The 9,425-nt window shown below is 39.9% G+C and overlaps 1 long non-coding RNA gene across 2 annotated transcripts; it reads right to left on the reverse strand.

Annotated features, from left to right (window-relative positions):
• Positions 1-485: 485 nt before the first annotated feature.
• LOC147754413 (uncharacterized) lies at positions 486-8,536 on the reverse strand. Of its 2 annotated transcripts, none has more exons than XR_015317558.1 (2): positions 7,943-8,536; positions 486-1,035 (listed from the first exon to the last, which is right to left on the reverse strand). It is a non-coding gene; the product is annotated as an uncharacterized LOC147754413 (long non-coding RNA). The 2 variants fall into 2 exon arrangements; XR_015317559.1 differs by lacking the exon at positions 486-1,035 and adding an exon at positions 4,307-5,099.
• Positions 8,537-9,425: the final 889 nt, after the last annotated feature.

Below are 9,425 nucleotides of genomic sequence, written 5' to 3' on the forward strand. Positions count from 1 at the left end.
TAACCATGAACGACCCATAACGAAGATTAGCAATTTGGCAAACGTATACCATCGTGACAAATGACTGTTTCTAACGTAACAACCGTATGCTGAACTTAACTGATCAGCCTGTAACCAAAATCCCGTTAAGAATGTCGAGTGAGGCTCATAACCAAATATTCCGATTCATACCTGTATTGTTGAGGGAACAGGTGGTTTTACCGCCATGCGCATCTACTAGTGTTTTTGCCATTCTATTGAAAGATACAGTACCTAAACTCTCGTGAACGCGCGGAGCAGTCATCTCTCAAATATGATGCTTTATTTACGGAAACAAGAACGTTCTTATATCTACAAATTTGACTATGCCCAATGAGCTAAATGTCTGTGGGAAGGGAGGCTGGTCGTTTCCTATTGAGAAAGTGCGTTATCCCCGAATCGCACGTTCATGTTCTACGCTGTTTGATAACACTGTGTATTGATAATTAAAAAAAAACACTGATCTATTAATTTTTCGACAGTAAATCATCTTTTTTTTAATAGTTATTCGATCATGACAATGATAGCGAAACATTTGTAGTAATTATGTCGCATAAATTGGGCGTTCAGCAGAGTATAGTAAATACAACTGATAGTTGAAGTGTTGTTAGGGGTTCTATTGAAAATTTGCTTCCCTATAAGATGTACGCTAATCTAGCGTAAATCACAAGCACACGTAGCTGCTTATTGATCATCAAAAACCAGAGGTACGTGCTTCAGTGCAAAACAATTAAATAATTAAGTCGATGACCACATATCTAGATAGTTTATGCGTATTTATGTATTCCTGTTATGATTTCGAAGTGCCTATCTGTACCCTAACACAAACGAACTACCGGCATAAACTCAACGATAGAAGAGGCACGATTAGCGTAGGATTCAAAAAAGCAGTTATTAGCATCGGAAGGCAACGCAGCTGGTCTTGACGGCTCCGCATCTCTTGGCAGTTTAACACGTAGCGTAGACATTGGCCAACGGCGTGTTTTCGATGGATCTTCGGGTAGAGAGGAGAATACCCTGAAATAGGCAATAGGCTGTCGGTCAACAACAAACTGTAACCAAGCGCAAGACATTCCAGCGAACTTCACGAAAACTGCGATTCAAAGTGGGCAAATGGCAAATAGTGCACACACACAGGTCATGCAAACTAAATGAAAAGCTACCCGCAAAGATTTTAACTTTTTTTAAGTTTATTGACAGATGTTGATTTTAATATCGTAGGCCTGAAGGTGGTTGTAAGCAAGTTTTTAGCATGTGATTAATTATGGCCATGACGGCATAAGCACTAGTATTTGCTAACTTGTTACTTTACACAGGACGATAAAAGGGATGATAAAAAGGGATCCCTTGTGAAAAAATACGTATAGCGCAAATTCACCCATACAGTCGAGTGATGCTCATTTTTAATTTGCCCCATCCAATTGTCATAATGTACCCTCGACACACGGACAGGGGGGATATTACTGTGTATCGATTCTGTTCAATGCTACCACAGCTCAATTTTAGGTCAGAGGGTCAGAAACCGCCGACTGCGGGCTATCCTATGCAGAAGATGTAGTAAAGCTCGCCTCCTTTATAGACAACAAATGAAAAGGTTCGACGACTTTACGCTAAATTCCTGCCCAAGAAACATTTTCGAAAGCAGAAAGATGGAGTCATCCCATAGCACTGTCATCGACACCCGAGGTCCAGTGCGTTTACAACTTCGGTAATTGCCCCTCTTTGTTTTTTCACAGATAGCCTATCAGGAAGTATGCCCTCGCCATTTGAAGGGTTTTCCGATCACATGAAGAAAACATCGACCTTCTTCTACGAGGATTAATTAGCCAGTAGATGTCTGTTATTTTCTGCTGTTGCGGTACCGACCCGTTCCGCAAAGCACACAAGTGATACTACATTTATCATATGTAGCTCGACATTACAAAGCCTGGGGTAAAAAGCCCTTATAAATATATATCCTAAAGCAGTGATGCGTCGATGCCGGGCCAGCTCGGGCGACAAAGTTTCCACATAAGCGCTAGGGGCCCAAACAAGTGATTTTCGTCGATATGTAGGGGGGTCATATATTTTTTTACAAAAAATCTTGAGTAAACAAGGATTCTTTGTATAGTCATACATAGGCTACTAAAGATGTTCAAGGACAAATTTAGGCGATCGCTCTTAGATAACGGGTTGCTGATGGACTCGTCGGAAATCTATGCTACGAGACCTCAGGTGTACCTCTACTACAGTACGCATCTCCTAGTTGGTCCATTTATTTAAATTCAGCCGAATCTCCTCTGGAAAATAGCGCTTTTTGTCAATATCTTGACGCACTGGCTAATAATTTACTACCCGAGTTGATGTAGACCTGAACTTTTATACTTATTGATAGAAAAGGTATTAGCGCAAGGACCGTAAAGGAGTCTAGTCGCAATCTAAAAGTAAGTTAAATAGCTCGAATAGCATTAAAAGAAATTACGTCTGATCTCCTAAAACAACGCCAGAGCTCGAGGACGCTGGACGATTAGGTGATCAACTGTTCCGTTTTAAATGAAAAATTCTATCTCGGAGAACGATGTAACGAGAGGTCGGCATTAAGACAATCTAAATAAAGAAAAATCGACTTTTAAGGTGTACACAGTGTTTCTTCGATAAAGCATAACAAAAAGTAGTTTTCAATGGGCTGAGCGGAAGATTGCTGAGTACCATCCTGTCAGTTAGCGACTAAGAACCGCAATCTTCTAACTTGAAAAAAATTTTAAGCCATACATTTACCACCGCCGGCGTGTTTTTCTAGCTGGAACCACCGTATCCTTGTTTGAGGGTTCTACACTTCTTCAAACAATATCACAGCGTGCCCTTGACAACAAGGCTGCCTGGCATAGGTCAATCGTCTACGTGAAAAGTGCGAAGTGATTTACCGAAGCAGCCGACCAAGAGAGGAACCGAAAGTGCAAATTGTATATATTATGCTATCTATCGCATTTGAAACTTTTTGGGCTGTAGTTAAGAATATAATAAGTTGGCATTGAAAGGCGAACTCGAAAATACATTAAGGGGCGAACAGGCCAGGTGCCCGGTAAGGAGTTTTCGTTGCAGCGCCTGCGCGTGAAGATGCGAAGAGGAAACGCCGGAAGATCTTAGGATTCTGTGGAATGTGATTTTTAATCTGTGACGTTAGCAATTATGCTACCTTACTGAATTCCAGTAATTGCTCCTAATCGGCTAATAATCTATGTAGTAGTTGTTTTTAGCATGGTTAAGTATGTGTTATTTAGAAATCGCACGTATACTTGTGTAAAGCGGTTCTTGGGATTTTTCATTATTAAATTAAATTATTACAAGGGTCAGTTGTCCTCTTTTACCTTCATTCTGTTTTCGTAGCCTGAGAGCGTGTAAATTTTATGTTACAAGTGTAAATTAGATGCAGGACTTTCAAAAGATGCCTACCTAGCTATTTTAACATATGCTGTAACGAAAGATTACACGACTTAGTAGTATTAGCCTGTATTTCCGCTAGAAATGTTGAAGGAATAAAGACGAAAAATTCTTAATAAAAGCGGACCTCGAAAACGCAATGCCAGCAATGAAGATCTACCGGAATGGTGCTTTAATAGAGGTTCGATAAACGTCGATTGACCTCGTATTCGATTCTTCAACGAGCGTTATTTTCTAGTATATTTATTATTATAATTTAACGAAGACGGTATGCAGTTGCGAACTGGATACCCAACGCCTGGAGTCTTGTATGTTCCGGCAAAGTGCTCTTAGATGTTCTGTACCTTATCGGATCGGTAACGTTGCTCATTACTGAGAGATCACCCCCAAAAAAAGACTACAGAAATATAGCACAAGTTTTCAGATGAATTAAATCAAATGCTACAATCCTAGGCAGAATAATTCTCAGTCATAAATTACTGTTAGCGGAACAAATCCAGTTGTGATTTTAATAATTATGTAAATTATTAAGCCTCTTATTAAAATTAAACCTCTTAAGCTAAAGATACGCTTACTACAAAACATGATTCAGACAGCTTGTTGTTTTTCTTACGTCTCAAATAAGCCAAAGAGGCCAACAAAACTCAAATAAGCAGATGAGTTTTGCTAGGTTTGGGGCTGTGTTCTGTTCTAGGCTAGTAAAATGCTGTTACAGAAGGTACTATCTGTGACGAGTTGGTTATGCTAGAGCCAGCGTCTTATATTTGTGTGCTGCCTCCAGGTTTTTTGACCCTATCCCGTCAACGTATTTGACTGCTCGTTCTCTTCATATTCTAAAGATTCATTATAATATTAAGCACTCCTATCATATGCAGCTACCTCCGTCTGATCATTTTATTATATACAGCCTTAACGTCGTTGCTCCGTATTAAAGCGATAGCTCACGCCCCATCATTGTTACCGCTGTTGTGTCCTCTACGGCATCGTTTCCCCTCGCACTTTCCTTGAGGCAGATCCGTTGATTGTAGGTCATTCATACAACCTTCTGCCGTCCAGCTGGCCATTTAGACTATTGCTAAGCCTCCCGTTAGGTAATTAACTAAGTTCACTCCAAAGTACGCGCAAGAAGTCTACATCGCGCGTATTTGACTTCAGTTGAATGCGAGAAAATAACTTGATAGAAGCAGGGATACTGTAAGAATTTGTCAGAAGGCGTAGCTGACGCCACTTTTAGGTTTTAGCTCTTCGTGTCGGACATGCACGAACAGGTCTTCGAAAACCGCTCGTCCTGCTGCCTGGTCTGTCGTCTTCAGCGCTGCGGCCGTTCTTCAGTGTCATTAACGTCCCCACTAGAGTCGTTCAACTTTGACCGACAGGTCGAAAGGGCTTGGAAGGGAAAAGCAGCTTGGACCGGACATTCAAGCCAAGAGAACTGGGACAAAACAAGGGAAAGGCGAATCGGCGATTAACTTGCTTGCAGCTGAGTTGCCGGCAGGCTACCGCGCATCGGACCGGAAAAAACAAAATTGAACCTTAGTAGAAGCTTGAAGTCTACTCTAGCGTCCAATCACGGTTCAACTCGCCTTCTCCTTTTAACTTTGCCTGTCTCTCTTTATTGCGAGAGGAAGAGATGCCGTACCTTACACATAAGACGCAGGTGGCTGTAAGGTAAAATTACAAATACTTCCTATGTGTTAATGAGCAAGAGCTTTTTGCGAGATTTGTTCCTTAGCGCGCAGTTCAATTCTGACCAACAACAAGTTAACATAATTAACAGCAAAATGGGAGACGTGAAAACTGAGATCATTTTTATAAACAAAATGGAGAGGATTGCATCGTAATGTTCGCTTTGGCAGAAAATTCATTGCTTATAATTGGGTAAAACATTGTTACTATATATGTGTATACGTGTATTACTATTAGGGATTGGTCTTCAAGGGTTTCAAACATTGAAGCTACTGCTTCAATAATATATATATATATATATATATATATATATATATATATATATATATATATATAGAGAGAGAGAGAGATCAAGTCCTCAAACCTTACGATTAGATTTACAACAGTTTGCTTGCATAAGTAAATAAAATAAAGATAACTATCTAACTGTTCTAAACTATATAAATAAGAAATAAACTGAATTGGGCTAGTACACACTAATAAGCTAACGTTTGCATCCTGAAAACGGTTTCGTTGAAGGTACAAATTTTTTTTTTTTTTATTAATGAATCGATTAGCGTAAAAACTACCGTATAACGAATAAAAATTAAATTTTCTATTTTTAATAATAGCAACTTGCTATATTCATACAAATTTTGTGTCGTCGGTAGGACCCGAAGATAGCTATTTACTTTAATCTCCTTAAGCCTAAAGCCCAACCGCCGCTCCAAGCCACCGGGTTCCGTAAGATACTTGAAGAGATGAATTTCTTTGTAAATTTATTCATTACGCTAGTTTGTATCACCTGTTACAAATGAACTTCACTTAAATACTATCATAACCGACTTACTTTCATAGTTAGCGATATTCTGCTGTTCCTGCGTGGAGAATGTACAATATAGAACACGTCTATCAAAGCTAGTTCTGTCTCTTTAGGTTTAGTTGTCTATCATGACGTATATATGCATAGGATATATATATATATATATATATATATATATATATATATATATATATGGCTATACCTTCCAGTACGAGTGTGCTTGCCATAAGCAGAGAGATGCACCCGTCGATGTAATTGTTTCTCAACACATAGCGTTCGTATTGTTGTTACCGGAAGACTGCCGCATGTACATCCATGCATCTGTACAGTGATGTATAGCTCAGAAGCTAATGTATGGACGGAATTCATTCAGAGAATAATTTCCAATGTGAGCTCTAACAGACTGACGGTCTGTAGAAAGGATATCTAATGTTTGTTATATTGGAGGAAGTGGATCTCTTAATATAGTAGCGTGCACGTCCGTTCAAGTAGACGATAGCTATGAAGGCAGGTGGCCATTGTTACAAAGTTATGAACGGTTGAATAAACAGTCGAAGAATCAATTGCGACATTTTTATTTCACCTGGATTTGCTCTCTTTAAGAGGTTCGAGAAACTGATGAATATCCAGTGATTTACGTGAGCAAACCCATACATCATAAACGGTAGTAGAACGACATTTGTGAAAACAAAGTATTTTACGCTTGTGCTGCTTGGATCACTCCTTCATTCTGGCCTTTTCATTGCTTTCTATACATTTCACCTCGGTATTGGCAAAAATGAATAAGCATCAAGAGCTATAATAGCATTGCTCCTGAGATGCACGTCCTTTATAGCCAACGTGTATAGAGTGTTTGTAAGTTATCTCACTTCTGAAACTGTTGTTCCTTTTGCAGTATAATACAAATGCAACTTTGCTCTAAGTGATGGTACGAACAGGGGCGTTTCCGTTATTCGTAGTAAAGCCGTTCATTCCTCTACCGCTCGTTTAGGAACTTAAGAATATGACGCATTTAATTATTGTCGGCTGACAATAACAAGGCCCTTTTTGAAATCGAGTAAAGTATCTATCAGATCAAAACTGGCGTTTCTCAATTGATTAAAAAAAAAAACTAGTATGTATCTGTGTTTAGAAGTCGGATTGTAAAGTAACGTTCGATTGATAATAACCTTACTACCTATACGTTCTTTACTTATTTACATTGAAACACTGTAATAAATATTGACAAATTATATATAGAGATTGAAACGATAACCTCGTTGCGTTAGGTCGCATGTAGACTTGCCAACATTTCGCCCGATAATAAGATCATTATCTTAATGTTCGTGTCAAACCATATAGATATTGCTACGTGTGTTGAAGAAACACTTGAATACATCAAGCGTCTTTTGCTTAAGAAAGAATTTAGTTTGTTTTAACTATAGAAAATAGTAGAAATAGTCGTTGTTTTCTTAGTAGGACACTAGCGCGTCCTTGATATGGTGCACATTTCATTAGCGACACCCGAGGATCACAGAACGCTATTAACTTCTTGGCCAAATCGTCAAGCTAAAATGCGTAGCGAGTCGCCGATGGGGGAGACAAATGGCCTGGGCAAAATTGATAGTAAACTTCGTACGACCCCTGAAGCATAGAACAGGCGTTATAGAACGGCTTGCGAATGCTCGTTTATGGTTGCCCATTAATAGACGTATTAACAAGCGACGACGGATGCATTAGCTATGATTCCGTAAGCGGTTACGTTTATGACATGGCCCCACATCGATGTCGTTAACTTATTTTTCCACTTTAATCTTGTTATAGGAAAACAGTTTTCAATCAATGACACAAATAATTCCAAAAATAAGGACGGCGCGTCTATAGGATCAATGACCAAAAGCATAATAACGTGCTGACCAGCTACCTAAACAATATGATATAGGTGTAGAGAAAAGGCGCCCAGTTTAAAGTAATAGAAAGCTTACGTTTCCTCTAGTTGAGACTGGCCCAACGCTTATTTTAGAGCATGATACCAACCGATCACCAGACGACGCACGCTGAAACATCTCGATTTGTTACGGCTTTTGGAGAGCGATCAAACAATGATTATTATAGAAACGAAACAATCGAGTCTACTATTGTGTTTCGACACTTTCTCTTATTAGCTATCCGCGCTGAACGTAAATGGCCAAGAAGTCCTGATATTCCTGCGAGATCCTTTCACCATATTGAGGGCTCTACCCTGCTGAAGTCGAATGGATGATTAAAACACGTAACTACTAGCTTTCGTAATGATAAAACAACGGTTAGCTTGCTGAGGACCATCTGATCAAGAACCATATGTCATCTGGCAGATGTTTCCTACGTCAACATTCAACCTTCTCTTCTATTGAAGCGATCTCCGCGGACATGTCCGAGTCCAGCAACATCCGAACACTCTAAGTTATCTAGAATCATTCGTAGCTCGAGACACATCCCCTATGATCTAATTGAAATTTCGAAGTTTGCCAACATAAATTGTTATTGCAGTACGCATACGAGTAAAGTAAATTGCACTCAAAAAGCCATACAGCAGAGCTGCTCTATGTAGGTATATCTTGGCCACAAAGGTTTCATCAAAAAAAAAAAAACAGCCGAAGCACGTGTTAGAATTTTTATAGATAATCTCGTTCGATTCGCCCGTCACGTTTGGTGACATGCGAACACAACATGACTGGTGGTTACTTTTCATCATATCGTGATAGGAGACGAGCGACGCACGTTTGCATATCATCTGCGCTAAGCGCAGTAGCACAAAAATAGTGTGATCACAACTATTTATACGCCCATTGTTTGCTTGACGGTTAACTGGGTCCATAAATGTCCCTAGGAACCCCGCCCCACCCCACCGTTGAAAGGGTCCTTGCAATGCGCGAATACTAACCCTTTATTTCCTGGTTTTCTATTTACGTATGTGATGTCGCGCGCGATTGCGTAGTTCCGAGAGTTCAGTCTACCTATGAGTGCCTTCTTGCTAACCAAAACCTTATTACAAACCACAAGGCATCGGAGCGCAGTAGGAGACCCCATCCATCTGACAGCGCACCGAAAGCGTTCCAGGACTGCAGTTCAATTATATTTACCACTGAGGATGAAAAAGGAACCCATTTCGAAAATCTCTTTGACTCTGAGTTTGATGCGAGGAAAGCGGTACTCTAGTTAGTTTCGGAACAAAGAAATACCTAAGCTGCAAACGATATAGGTAGAAGCGTACGTACACCTCAGGTGGACGTGGTAGACTGTCGCAACTTGACGTTAGCTCTTCCAACGATAATGTATTTCAGCACAGGAAGATTTAGCGTTTAAATCGCACGTTTGCGTAACTGTAAGCTATTTACATTCTGCCGAAAAAAGATCCCTTCTATTGGCTGCCGCTGTTCAAGCTGTTATTAGCAACGCGGCTAGCTCCTTTTGAGACTTGCATGATGCACGATTACTATCGGACGGACGTTACACGAACGAATTTCTTTGACCTAACGGT

Source organism: Varroa destructor, unplaced genomic scaffold, assembly GCF_002443255.2.
Source record: "Varroa destructor unplaced genomic scaffold, Vdes_3.0 BEIS01000007.1, whole genome shotgun sequence".
Classification (NCBI taxonomy): domain Eukaryota; kingdom Metazoa; phylum Arthropoda; class Arachnida; order Mesostigmata; family Varroidae; genus Varroa; species Varroa destructor.